This window comes from Lampetra planeri, chromosome 62 (genome assembly GCF_965212315.1).
Source record: "Lampetra planeri chromosome 62, kcLamPlan1.2.h2, whole genome shotgun sequence".
NCBI lineage: Eukaryota > Metazoa > Chordata > Hyperoartia > Petromyzontiformes > Petromyzontidae > Lampetra > Lampetra planeri.
In genome coordinates this window covers 4,697,227-4,711,242 of record NC_136168.1, presented here as the reverse complement: position 1 = coordinate 4,711,242, position 14,016 = coordinate 4,697,227, and the positions used below count along the sequence as shown (strand labels likewise).

At 50.7% G+C, this 14,016-nt stretch overlaps 2 protein-coding genes across 7 annotated transcripts in view; both read left to right on the top strand.

The window, feature by feature from the left end:
- The window catches only part of LOC144736700 (uncharacterized), a 61,022-nt gene that overhangs the window by 13,550 nt on the left and 33,456 nt on the right, over window positions 1–14,016 (top strand). For 5 of the 6 annotated variants that reach the window (XM_078619307.1, XM_078619306.1, XM_078619308.1 and 2 more), the window contains exon 2: window positions 617–686. The gene's annotated coding sequence lies outside the window, so the exon portion shown is untranslated. Of the gene's footprint in view, window positions 1–616; window positions 694–14,016 lie in introns of all 6 variants that reach the window. The other variant, XM_078619304.1, reaches the window with a different exon arrangement.
- LOC144736661 (G protein-activated inward rectifier potassium channel 1-like) overlaps window positions 1–14,016 on the top strand; it is a 63,653-nt gene that overhangs the window by 45,306 nt on the left and 4,331 nt on the right. The gene's annotated exons all lie outside the window — the stretch shown is intronic.

Here is a 14,016-nt window from a genome sequence, read left to right as displayed (position 1 = left end):
ATAGGTGGGACAAAGTCATTGTTATGCAAGTCCAAGTCGAGTCGCAAGTCATCAAATTCATGACTCGAGTCTGACTCGAGTCCAAGTCACATGACTCGAGTCCACACCTCTGCTATCAGCGCATGTTTTTTGTTTGTTTGCATGTCCACCACAAGTACATGTGGTTAATGCAGACAGGATTCCTTGCAAAAGGTTTCAGTTTGGTGTTTAAACATCTTAACACAACTGTTTTATTGCCGGAAAGGGTAAAACCTATTCTCCTCTGCTTGGTTCTTTCGGTAAAGTCACGTAGAATGGAAATAATAAAATAATAAAAATAAAACATAATAAAATAATTCTGCGTGTGAGTGTGGCTGAGTGCATGTGGGGGGCGGTAGTGCAGCGCTATGAACCAGGTGACCCGAGTTTGATTCCTGCTCACGGCCAACATCAGTGACGATTATCGGAAAATAGGTCTGGGCCTCCCCAAGGTCGACTCGGCCTCAAATGAGCACATGGTTGCGATGTGTAAAAATCGCAGGTGCTACTCGCCAACAGCCCTTGCCCCCATCAGTCTGCGAAGGCCATGGGGGGATCTTTGTCTTTGTGGCTGACTGTGCGTGTGTCTCTCTCGCAGGGAGGGCGAACGAGCGCCTGTGACGTCATCGCGAGGACGCACGTGAGCAGCGACACCGACACCACACGAGGTACAACGTGAGTGGGGGCCCGGTGGGTCCTTGGGTGGGGGGGGTGCAGGTCGCGGGGGGTCCCGACCTGCAGGGTAAATTGGGGGTCTGTCACCTCCATCTTCCAACACGTCGGGCCAGTGTAGAAGAGGAGACCAAACACCCTCTTTAGAGGGCCCTCTGGTGGAGGGCCCTTCCGCCAGCAGCTGGCGCGAGCGGGCACTTGCAGGGGCTGCACCTTGCATCGTCGAACGTTGGATTGCCGTTTCAACCGAGCCGATGGAGCTTAACAGACACGCGCGTGTGTCAGTGTTTGTGTGGGTCGCCAACGTGTGTGCGGTGCGTATCTGCGTGCGGTGCGCCGGAGCCACTGGTCTTGCGTAACGCGGCTTGGCATGTTTACTCTCGTGTGCCCGCGGAGATAGTGGAAGATAGTGCGGGTTGGTAGCCAGGGCCATCGTCGCTCACGGCGCGACCCGGATGGTCCGTAGCGATCCCGCACACATGGCACTTTCCAGTGGTGACGCTGGCGGCCGTCGTTCGTGTGTTCAGAAAATCCTCATGGGATCCTCGGCACTTGGTCACTCGATCACGCGGGGCACGGGATGCGTTGACGCGGGACTCACGGCGGCTGTTGGCGATGGCGCCTCAAGCAGGGGAACAACTCCGAACATTCAACTCGAAAGGCGTTGTCTAGATTACAGCGGCGGCGATGAGCAACATTACTTGAGCAAGCGACTTTTTGCTTTAGTCCATTGGCCCAGACCAAATAAAAGTCACTTATTTGTACCAACTGAGGTGGGAACGTCTCGTAATGATTTTTGTAATCCTCCACGTGTGTGGGACATATGTTTGTTGTAGCACAGAGTTAGACTGATGGCCTTAATCTAAGTTGTCTTGCGGTTGTTGTTGTTGTTTGACTTGCATCCCACTGGGATTTTTGCACACAGTGTTGGTGTACGGTGCTTTTTCTGCAATATTTTGCTGTCTTTTCTTGGATTTTCTGTTTGCACTTAGTCACATAGTCACTTTAAGATGTTTTCTTGTTCATGTTTTAGTTTTTTTGTTTGTTGCGGTTGCACCCGATTCAAGAGCCGAATGGCTCACAGGGCTACACCTAATAAATTCAACTTGAAACTTGAAAACTTGATATGATAACCTTTGCGGAGTGGTAACTTAGTTGTAGTTACCATGAATTTTATACCCATACCCTATGACAGGCGTACGGAACGATGAAATGGGCATTGTTACTTAAAAACTACCTAGACCAGGGGTCGGCAACCAAAATAACAAGAAGAGCCATTTCTTTCCAATTCGGTACAAAATTCAGTATTTCAAGAGCCGCAATGCATCTGAGTACATACTGTACTCACGTACATATCGTCAAGAAGCAGCCCGTAAAGAGCCGCATGCGGCTCCGGAGCCATAGGTTGCCGACCCCTGACCTAGACCATAGTGAGTTAGGTCACAAACTGGTATTTATTGGTTTAAATACACAATGAAAACACCGGATGATAAGGAATATCATAGTGAGGCAAGGAACTACTTGAATATTACAAACATTGACATTCGCATATACTTAGTCAATGAAACATGTAATCTCGTATATATCGTTAGTGATGGGTATATGTGAAGAAGGTTACATTATTGTTATCAAGCTCTGGGTGTACTTAGATGGTGTTAACAAGGGTAATCAAGTCCAGAATCACCACACTGCATCAATGGATACTACTACCACCACAGTAATACCATCAGAATCACCACCCTGTGTCACTCATCAGACTACTCATCTGTCTCGTCATCTGACTCCCCGAGTTCAAAGTCAGGTTCTGGATCACCCTGCAGTTTTTGGTGACTGCAGGTCTCTAACTTGCACAGTCTGTGCATGTCAGCCCGTTTGACAGGCACGTGCAGCTTGGCATTTTGCATGAACGCACACACTTGCATGCGAGCAGTTGCAAGACCACTGGTGCGGGTGGGGTAGCGCACCCAGTAAATGGCCGGCTTGCCATCATCGTCTGTCCATCCATACTCAAGTAAGGCTTGGCACCACAGGGTTAGCCTGCAGACAGCACCTCCAGATTGCTGCCTGATAGTTGGCTCGTTGAACATGCACGAAGAGACAGTCTCTACATGGTGGCAGCTGGCTGGACTCGACTTCTCCCCTTTCGGTGCAGAAGAGCTGGTAGCGCAGTTGGTTCACCTCACCAGTGCTGCTGTTAGCAACGTTCATGCGACAGGTGAACTGCTCAATTTTCTGGATCAGCTCATCACTCACATTCCATGACTGCCCCAGTCGACTAAAAGTCTCTTGGCAGGAAGTGTCCTTTCTCACCATCTTCAGGGCGATCAGCTTCCCTCGACCGGCGAATGCACTGACAGTGTCGCAGCCTGTGAAGAAGGCGTGTCAGCCAATCAGGCTGTCACAGATGCTGCTGTCTCCAAGTGACCTTGCCAGTTTGCTGATATCGACAGAACGCGTGCGGTTCTGTGTCCCACACTTCTGGTAGATGGGACAGGTGATGTCCTTCTGGAAGCCAAGACAAAGCACCATGACATCAGTGTTCTCAGCTGTGATGATAACTGCCTTTGAGCCCACATTTGCTGCATGCAATGCATGCAGGAGCAGACGTGTATCAGCTTGTTCATGGGTGTAGTGCAGCTCTGCTACTTCCTCACACTCATCGTCTGTCAACTTGTAGCAGGTTTCCTCACATTTCACGTGCAACACCTTACCATGCAGAATCTCTCTGTATCGTGGGAGTTTCCACTCTTCCACCAGAAACTTGATGAGACTGGTCTTGTTGGAGGGACTGCACAGGAGTCTTCTCCGCTGCTGGACGTGGTGTCCCCCTGCGAGGTTCTTGTCCTGGAGAGCGGTGTCTGCACCCGGTTCAGTCGATCAGCATCTTTTGATCAAAGTCTGTCGGTAGACATAATAAACAACACCAATCCTCTCACTCTGTGTCCCCTCGTGGAGGACCTGGGTCAAGGCTGACTCTGCCACCTGTGCGCGAAGGTTTTGTTGCCATTCATTGTTTGGACCAGGCTCATCCCATCAATGATGGAAGTAGATGGGGTTGGGATGTCTTCTGCAGGAGACACATTCTTTTCAAGCTCCTCTGGCAAGTGCAGCCTTGTTTGTTTTTCGTAGGGACCCATCAGCATTTGCCAGTGCCCATGGCAGTGGGCCCAGTGGGTGGGCAAGGACATCCTTCATATCGATTTAAAGCTTTCGTGACTGCAGAGATTCATCTTGTTGGTTCTTTCGGTAAAGTCACATAGAAGGGAAATAATAAAATAATAAAAATAAAACATAATAAAATAATTCTCACGTTGTGGCCGAAACGTCGTGAGAATTGTATTTTAGTATGTTTTATTTTTATTATTTTATTATTTCCCTTCTATGTGACTTTAACGAAAGAACCAAGAAGAAGACACATCCTTCATATTCACCTTCCTGCTTTCAGCCACCAGGATCATGTGGCTGAACAGGTTTCTATCTGCCTTCAGAACTACATCCTGTGCTTTTGATGTCCTCTCTCAGTTTGATGGCTGCTTTGGCTAATGACATCTTGAGCACCGCCACTTTTGAGAGACTGATTTTCTTTGGCAAGTTCCTTCATGGGCAGGTTATCTGGATAGAGGAGGAGTTTTCCTTTCCCGTCAGGGAAGATGTGCAAGGCTCCAGCAAGTGCACTCTCAGGCTTTCGCCTTCTGTGCTTCTTGGTTGATTCCTTGACTCGGACAATGCCCAGGAAGTTCATTGACGCAACCAGTCTAGAAGTGAGATCAGTCATTGTCATCACTTGAGGATTGCCAAAACGCTCCATCCTGATGAAGAGGAACAGCTCATTGTATGACTGATTCACAGCAGCTTCGTACTGGGCTGCAGCATCATTATCTTCACTGCTGGCAACCTCTTCTTTGGAAACCTCCTCTTTGGTGTACAGTCTATAGCATGCCCTGTGGTAGTGCCCTTCAGCTGCTCCAAGGTCTCTACTCACAATGGCAAGGATTCTGCTGTCTGTTGTATTCGTTGCTGCACTCCTGATCTTTGCATCAGCTCGCAGTTCTCGACACTGTACCAGCACTTCTCTCGTGTTCTTTCCCGTGGCATATTTGTCGGTTTTTTAACAAAATATGCACTCTGCGTCATAAGTAGTAGACGCACTTGGGGCATGTCGAGCCGTCCTCTTAGATTATTTCTCTTCAGCAGAGCCACTGACTGGCACTTTGCTTTTCTTTTGCAAGGATGCCATCAGGAACTTTCTTCATAGTGAAGATGCTGTGACGCTTTCTGTGGTAGTAAATTTCTGGAATCTGTCCCTCTGGAATGTCTTCTGCCAGTTCCAGAACTGGTGCATGATTTCGTATCTGAGCTGCCCTGAGCAGAGTTCTCCAGCACTTTGTGGTGACACCAGCTTATCTGTGTCATCAGAGCAGTGGATGATGCACTCCAACCATGGTCGCTTTAGTAGTGGGTTTTTCCTTGCTTGTTCACCACGCAGTACAATCAGAAATCATCATTACTTTGATGCAAAACCTGAATTAATCTCAGTACAGTAAAACCTTGGATTGCGAGCATAATTCGTTCCGGACACGTGTGTTGTAATCCAAAGCACTCGTATATCAGTTGTGATCACGTGATGCTCGGCAGACAAAGCGTATACACGTACTACTCGTATTGCAAGACCTCGCTCGTTTATCAAATAAATATTTATTTTAAAAATGTTCTCGTCTTGCAAAACACTCGCAGACCAAGTTACTCGCAATCCAAGGTTTTACTGTACTTTGGTTACACATTGACGGCAGAAGAGAGTTACAACCCAAAGCAAAATTAACATTGATAAAGGGTAAAATTCATCTTAACTAATCTTAACTAAATTCAGGGGAGGTACTACAGGTGAATAGGCAAAAACAAATTCCTGTCCTTTTATCAGAATGAATAAATTACCAGATGAATATACACAAAAATATAAGCTTTTTTTGTATTGTGAATTTCCCCCCATTCATTGATGCATATTATGTGTCATATCATTAAATATGCACCAATTTGCATTTTACGTAAAACACAATATTGACTTAGTAGATTAAATCAGAACTTTTTGGTTTGTTTTAATGTGACCAATAACTAATTGGTTGGTAATCTACAGAGGCTTTTGTCAAAATATTGTTCTTTGAGTTAATTATGTTAAATACACTTTTTAGATATAATACCACGTAAAATGAATATGACAAAAGATATAAAAAAACCCTCTGAACATTTATAGCTATTCCAAGTAGGAAGCAGTATGTAGAATTATGTGGCTTTATATTTCGATTTAAAGCTTTCGTGACTGCAGGGATTCATCTTCTTGGTTCTTTCGGTAAAGTCACGTAGAAGGAAAATAATAAAATAATAAAAATAAAACATAAAATAATTCTCACGACGTTTCGGTCTGTCGAAGTCAGACTCTGCCTTCTCGACAGACCTGTTCTCCACCTGAAGACGGCTGCTTGCGTTGTGGCCGAAACGTCGTGAGAATTATTAAATGTTTTCTTTTTATTATTTCATTATTTTCCTTCTACGTGACTTTACTGAAAGAACCAAGAAGATATGTGGCTTTACCTATTACGAAACATGAGTTGTCAAACTCGGCATGCAAAATGTCATTTTGAGAACATCGCAATGCCAGTTCTGGCATTGTGATGCTCGTAGCAATGAGATTTGAGAGTTCTGCTTGTGTTCTCCCTCGTATTGCCATGACAGCAAAGTAAATAGCCATATCTGACTAAACTAGGAATCTGCTCCAGAGAATAAGCGTTTCAATGATATGCAATTCGACTCGGTTATTTCTTAAAACGCGGAGACAAATTGCGATGAAATATGCAACAAAAACGCTCATTTAAGGCTTTGTTTACTTGGTGAAGTTCGTGTAAAATCTTAAAAACGAACTCTTTATAAAATATAAATAGTTAGCTTTTGCGATTTTAATCATCAATTATTACCAAGAGCAAAGTTATGGGAAATAATTGTCTGCATATTCTTTGGGTCTTTCGGTAAAGCCACGCAGATAGAAAAAATAACAAAAATCTAAATCACGACGATTCGATTTCAACACAAGCAATCGTCCTCGGGTGAAAAAAGAAGACGATTGCTTGTTTTGCGATCGAAACATCGTGATTTAGATTTTTGTTATTTTTTTCTATCTACTTGGCTTTAGCGAAAGACCCAAAGAATATGAATTCCTGCAGTCACGAAAGCTTTAAGTCAATTGTGTGCATGTTTTGAAAGTTTACAATTTATAGAAGCAAAATATAAAAATAAATATAAAAATTGACTAACTGAACAAAAATCATTATATTTGCCTGTAGTACCTGGCCTTAACTAATAATCTGAGGGTAAAGTTACCACTTTAGATATCTTTACTGAACAGAAATAATACAGAACCACCGGTACTTGCCTCACCTGCCAGTAAATGATCATGGGCAAACAAGCCGCTGGAAACAGAAGTGAAACAGACAGTGCCAATCTATTCCAGACTTCACTAAGTCACTGGAATTGAGGAACAAGCGCGAATAAATGCAAGAATATGTATGAAATACATGCTTTGGGAACAAACATCCATTTTGTAAATAATGTATTGTCTTAATTAACAGCAGAGGTGTTGGAATGTTTTATTTGTAACGTCCGGGCAAATAGGCGTGATTGTGATAGGTGCAAAAACAGGTTTCCTGCGAGAAACCTGAAACAGCTGCTCATTTGGAAAGGTTATCGTGTATTTTTTTACTTTTGTTGGTGTAACAAATTAAATGGCACCATTGACGTTTTCTGGTCTGGCCCAAGGACTACTTTAGTGGACGAGTGAGTGGGTCAGTGAGTGAGTGGGTCAGTGAGTGAGTGGGTCAGTGAGTGAGTGGGTCAGTGAGTGAGTGGGTCAGTGAGTGAGTGGATGAGTGAGTAAGGGGAGCGGTGGTGTAGCGGTTAGCGCGCTGCGCTATGAACCTGGCGACCTGGGTTCGATTCCCGCTCACGGCCAACACCAGTGACGATTATCTTAACCGGTCCCGGGCCTCCCCTAGGTCGACTCAGCCTCAAATGAGTACCTGGTGCGATGTGTAAACATTGTCATTGGGGAGACAAAGGCGGCTGGGCGTGGTGTTGGCCACCCACACCCTCGTATGCCGTGCCGGCCTTCATAGGTGCTCACTACCAGCACTTGCCCCTACAGCCTTTGTGAGAGAGGGCTCTTACGAGCTGCAATGTGGTGGTGGTTGAACACCGTGTGTGGTGGTGGTTGAACACCGTGTGTGGTGGTGGTTGAACACCGTGTGTGGTGGTGGTTGAACACCGTGTGTGGTGGTGGTTGAACACCGTGTGTGGTGGTGGTTGAACACCGTGTGTGGTGGTGGTTGAACACCGTGTGTGGTGGTGGTTGAACACCGTGTGTGGTGGTGGTTGAACACCGTGTGTGGTGGTGGTTGAACACCGTGTGTGGTGGTGGTTGGTGGCGGTGGATGAGACGGGGGGGGGGCAGTCCGTGTCTGGTAGATAGACGGAGTCCTCAAAACGGGCGGAGGAATCAACGGGTTGAAGTTGACGGGAACAGCAACGGCGGCCGTGGCGGCAATAGAAGGGTGGTGCGGAGGGGGCTGACCGCCAGCGAGCGAGCGATTGACTGAAGTGAGAATGAGTGCTGGATCTGAGAGAGAGATCTCTCTCTTTGTGTCGCCTGCGCTTGACCGGGAACCGTTGCCGCGTGCGTCCGCAGCGGTTTGTTTATCAACATTTTCGCCATCTGGTTTTTTTGTGTGCGAGCGGGTGCTTGCTACCCCCGCCCACTCCCCCCCCGCCCGCCCCTCCTGTAACGGTTCGCCCTGGACCAGGCCGTGATTTGATTGCTAATGACCTGGTCAGGGCTTCTGGAGGCTGCCGAGTCCACGCTGCCGCCCGCCTTTGTTGGCGCGGGCGCTCGTGTCTTGTGCGATGACACAGTTGCCAAACTAAAAATAACTCCTCGGGGGTTTTAACCGCGTGTGTCGTGCACGAGTCGTTTTGTGCGCGTGCAGTACAGTGTATGGGGAGCGGTGGCGCAGTGGTTAGCGCGCTGTGCGACAAACCCGAGTTCCATTCCCGTTCACGACCGATAACGGTGGCAGATGTTTGAACCGGCCCAGAGCTTTTTCCTCCCCCACCACCCCCCCCCCGCCCCCAGGTTCATTCGGCCAATATTGAGTCCCCAGTGCAGTGTGTACACATCGGCACTGGGGAGACAAAGGGGGTCAGACATGGTGCTGGCCGCTCACCCCCTCATGGGCCATGCCAGCCTTCATAGGCAGTAACGAACACCACTTGCCCCAACAGTCTATTAAAGGCACGCGTGTGTGTGTGTCTGTGTGTCTCACTCTGATCTTGTGTGCACATGTTTGTCTGCATCTGATCGTGTCTGTGTGCGACTGTGTGTGCACGAGTCTTCGTAGCTGCGCGTGTGACTCGGACATTGCACGTGACACCGTTTCACGTGAGTTACCCGACACGTGCAAATGAGCCTACGTAGTCAATTGCTGTGTGTGTCTCTCTCTCATGAAATCAGAAAAACTATCACAAAGTCCTCTGTCAAGCCTAATCTGCTGCTGCTGCATTGGCAATGGTGCACGAGTACAAACAACGACAACTCGACGCGTTCGGGCAATGATTCCGTGTGCAGCCTTCTACAGGAAAAGTGCGATAGCGTGCGACGTTTCGGGCAACGGGCCCTTCATCACAGAGCTCAAATTGCTGTCGGACAAAAAACGCATTAGTCTGTCGGCGTTCGACCATTGAGGAATAAAAAAAAATATTTGCTCGAATGACATGGGGGTTACCAACTTCCACAATCGCCGCAACAAAGCCCCTTTTTTTGGGGTCGCCGCAGTTTTAAGCCACTCGCAGGATTAACATTTCTCTCGCTCGCAAGGCCTCGCTGGGCCACCCCTCTCCCTCCGAGAACACGGTTCCCGTTGAGGCTCTCTCTCTCTCGCTCTCACCCGCTCTCACCCTCGCTCTCTCCCGCTCTCTCTCGCTCTCCCGTTCTCTCACGCATCTCGCGCTCTCTCTCCCTCTCTCTCCCTCTTTCTCGCGCTCTCGTTCTCTCTCTCTCGCTCTCTCCCTCGCTCTCCCTCTCTCACGCTCTCTCACGCATCTCGCGCTCTCTCTCCCTCTCTCTCCCTCTCTCTCGCGCTCTCGTTCTCTCTCTCTCGCTCTCTCCCTCGCTCTCTCCCTCGCTCTCTCCCGCTCTCCCGTTCTCGCGTTCTCTCACGCATATCGCGCTCTCTCTCGCTCTCTCTCCCTCGCTCTCGCTCTCTCTCCCTCGCTCTCGCTCTCTCTCCCTCGCTCTCGCTCTCTCTCCCTCGCTCTCCCTCTCTCTCGCACTCTCGTTCTCTCGCTCTCGCTCTCTCCCTCGCTCTCTCCCTCGCTCTCTCCCGCTCTCCCGTTCTCTCGTTCTCTCACGCATATCGCGCTCTCTCTCCCTCTCTCTCCCACTCTCTCGCACTCTCGTTCCCTCGCTCTCTCTCCCTCGCTCTCCCTCTCTCACGCTCTCTCACGCATCTCGCGCTCTCTCTCGCTCTCTCTCCCTCGCTCTCCCTCGCTCTCCCTCTCTCACGCTCTCTCACGCATCTCGCGCTCTCTCGTGTTCTTTCTTGCTTTCTCTCACTCTCTCGCTCTCTCTCGTTCTCTCTCCTTCTCGTTGGCTCTCGTTGGCTCTCTCTCGCTCTCCGTCCATAAGACTGCCGGCCGCTTGCGCCCACGGAAGTCGCTTGCACCTCGCAGCAACAAGTTCCTGGGTTGAATTCCCGACACGGGCACCTCTCTGTGTGGAGACTGTAGACTGTAGGGGCAAGCGCTGTTAGCGAGCAGCACCTATGAACGCCGGCGCGGCACACGAGAGGGTGGGTGGCCAGCACCACGCCCGGCCGCCTTTGTCTCCCTAACGGCGATGTTTGCACACTTCACCGGGTACTTAATTGAGGCTGAGTCGACCTAGGGGAGGCCCAGGGCTGGTTCAGATAATCGTCACGAGCGAAACACACACACACACACCCATTGTAACGGGTATTGGCCAAAAGTTCCTAAAGCTAAAAAGATGACCTGCAAATTACTCAATTGGGATATACAATGGAGTGGTTCCTCCTCCTCTCCTCCCTCCTCGCTCTTCCCCCTCTTACTACTCCTTCCTCCTCCTCCTCCACCACTAACCTCCTCCTCCTCTTCCCATTCACCCATTAAGTTTTTGTGAGCACGCATTTTTATCAACAGCATGTGTGCGCGCGAGCGTATGTGTTAGCTTGTCCGTGTGTCCACGTGCGCGTGTGTGTTCATGCCTGCGCGGGGAGCGGTGGCGCAGTTGTTAGCGCGCGGCGCTAGGCGCTACGAACCCCGATGACCTGGGTTCAGTTACCTGCCACGGCCGACGTCGGTGCCTAAATAGTGACATTGAAATGGGTCCTTGGCCTCCAGTAGATCGACTCAGGCCGAAGTGAGTACCTGGTGCAGTGTGCAAGCGTCAGCGCTGTGGAGACACAGACGACTGGCATGGTACTGGCCCGCCTGCACTAGCTCGTGTGCCTCACCGGCCCTTCGTAGGCGCTTGCCAAATAGGACGTGCCCCAAGAGTGTTGTGAGCTACGGGGGGGGGGGGGGAGAACTTTGTCCTCGTCATCTGAGCGTGTATCCAAAAATGTGTGAGGAGCGGTAGTGTCGTGGCTAGCGCACCGCGCTAAGAACCTGGTGACCCGAGTTTGATTTACCGCTCATGGCCAAACACCCAGTGACGATTATCTCGACTGGACCTGGGCCTCGCCTAGGTCGATTCGGCCTCAAATGAGTACCTGGTGTGGTGTGTAAAAACATCGCCACTGGGGAGACGAAGGCGTGGTGCTGGCCACCCACCCCCCTCGTGTGCCGTGTCAGTCTTCACGTGTTCGCTCGCAGCACTTGCCGCAAAGGTCTGTTAAGGCTGTACAGGGGATCTTTGTCTTGTTTTTGTATCCATATCTGAGAGCGCCTCTGTGTTTAGCACGTGTTTACGCTTGTGTGTTTGCTTGTGCATGTGCGTGTGTTTTTGTGGGGATCGGTAGTTTAGCGGTTAACGCGCCTTGAATAAGTATACCGAATGTGGTGTGCAAACATCAGCACTGGGGAGACAAAGGCGGCCGGGCGTGGTGCTGACTGCTCCAACCTCCCCTCGTGTGCCGTGCCAGCCTTAAAAGACGCTCGCTTAACAGCACTAGACCCTACAGCCTGTGGAGGCTATACGGGGGGAGGTCTTTGTGGTGTAGCGGTGCGGTAGTTTGCACGACAAACTAATCGTCGTTACCGACACGGATAACGTCAGTGGCGAGCGATATTGAAGCTGATCCTTGGCACTGCATTCACCGACCTGCGATGACTGGCGTGGGGAAGTATGGACACAACGGCGTGGGGGGGGGGGGAGGCCCTCCTCTGGCAGTGGATTGAAAAAAGTCCATAAATTATTATCATGATCATCGTTATTACTACACAATCACCATGTCGTTATTAGGAAGAGCCACTTGGAGAATCTTTGCGAGCGAGTGAGTGCCGATGAACGTGTACTCCGCGAGGAATGGGCTTTCTCTCTCTGGCACTTATGCGTTGACGTTTTGACACCGCTGCCCCCGGGAGCAGCACCCTCTTGACAACGAGCCTCGAGCCTCCGTCGAGACTTTCCCCGGGAGCGGGGGGGGGCTGCACAAAGGGCCCTTTGTAGATCTCCGCCGACGCGGTTTCCCGGCCGTTCGCCATTCGCCGCCACCGCCGCATTACCGACGTTTCGTTCCCCGCGGCACCGATTTAAATCCCCGCGCGTTTGGGGTGGCTGGCCGGTCGGTTGGGCGGGTGGGGGGGGGGCGGTGTTCGGGATTGCCCCTAACAAGCGCCCAGCACGCGGACCGAAACGTCGGACGTCGTGCCTAGCAACGCGCGGCGTGGGCACGCCCGCCAAAATTAAACCCGGAGAGTCACAAAGGAACGTTTCTAATAATAATAATTATTTTAACTTTTCTAGCCGCGTTATTAGGAGGAGGGCCCGTGCGGTGCCACCCATGGCTTTCCCCCATCACGCCCACCGATCTCCACCGCCTCCATTCAGATGCAAATCACGCTCTGGCCAGCATCTCCCATCTCCTCTCCACGCTCACAAAATGGAATCCGGCACGGCACATGGCTGGGCAGTGGGGCCTCGGTTTGTTGAGGCAGCTGTCGCAACGCTGACGATGCCTCCGCACCTCATCGTCGCTTCCATCTCCTGTGCCAAACCGCTCAGCTGTTGCGTAGTTTGACGCCTGGCCCAGCGCGGTGGAAGTCAGTTCTTGGACTCTCTTCTTTTCCCAACTTTGTTGTAATAATGACGCTACGGCCGCTGCTAGGACCACCAGCCGTGAACTCTGCCGCTCGTCGATTCCTCCCACCCGTATCGAGGACTCGGTCGCTACCTGGCTGATTCATCTCCACCACCTCGCTGCAGGTCACAACAACACACCTCGCACACCCACACATTTTCACTCGCTACCACTCAAGTATTCACCCATTCATTCACTCACTCACCCACCCACCCGCTCACTCACCTACCCACCTACTCACTCACTCATCCACCCACTCGCTCACTCACCCACCCACTCGCCACACTGCAGGTCATCACGGCTTTTTCCCCTCGCTCTGCTTCACTGTGGAATTCTCTCTCATCATCGTCGTCATTTCTTCTCCCAAAGTTCTTACAATTACGTCACCCCGGCGATTGCAGAGCGTCGACGTCGCCCCGCCGATGGTTCGCGAGCTGCCCTATGAACCCGGCGACCCGCATTTAATTCCGACTTGCAGGCAATAACAGTGGCGAATATATCTTTGAACTGGTCCTGGGCTTCCCCTAGCTTGACTCGGAGTACCTGGTGCACTGTATGAACATCAGCACCGGGGAGACAAAGGCGGCCGGGCACGGTTTTGCCCACCCATCTCTTTCGTATGCCGTGCCGGCCTTTATAGGTGCTCGCTGACAGCACGCCGCAACAGTCTCTTCCGTATGTTCGTACGTTCGCACGCTTGCATGTTTGTGCGCGCGTGTTGTTATTGGTGGTGGTGGTAGTAGCAGGAGCAGCAGCAGCAGTGTGTGGGGGAGGGGGCGGCACATATGGTGTTCGTTAGCCCGAGCCTCCTGCTGCTGCTGCCGCCGCTCCTCGCGATTGGCGGTGGCGGCGGCGGCGGCGGCGCTCCTCGTGTTGGTGTTTGGCGGCGGTGGCGGTGATGATGGTGGTGGGGGTTGGGCGGTGGCCGCCCTGCTCTCCATAATAATGGCCCCGGGGCAGCGCGCAGCGG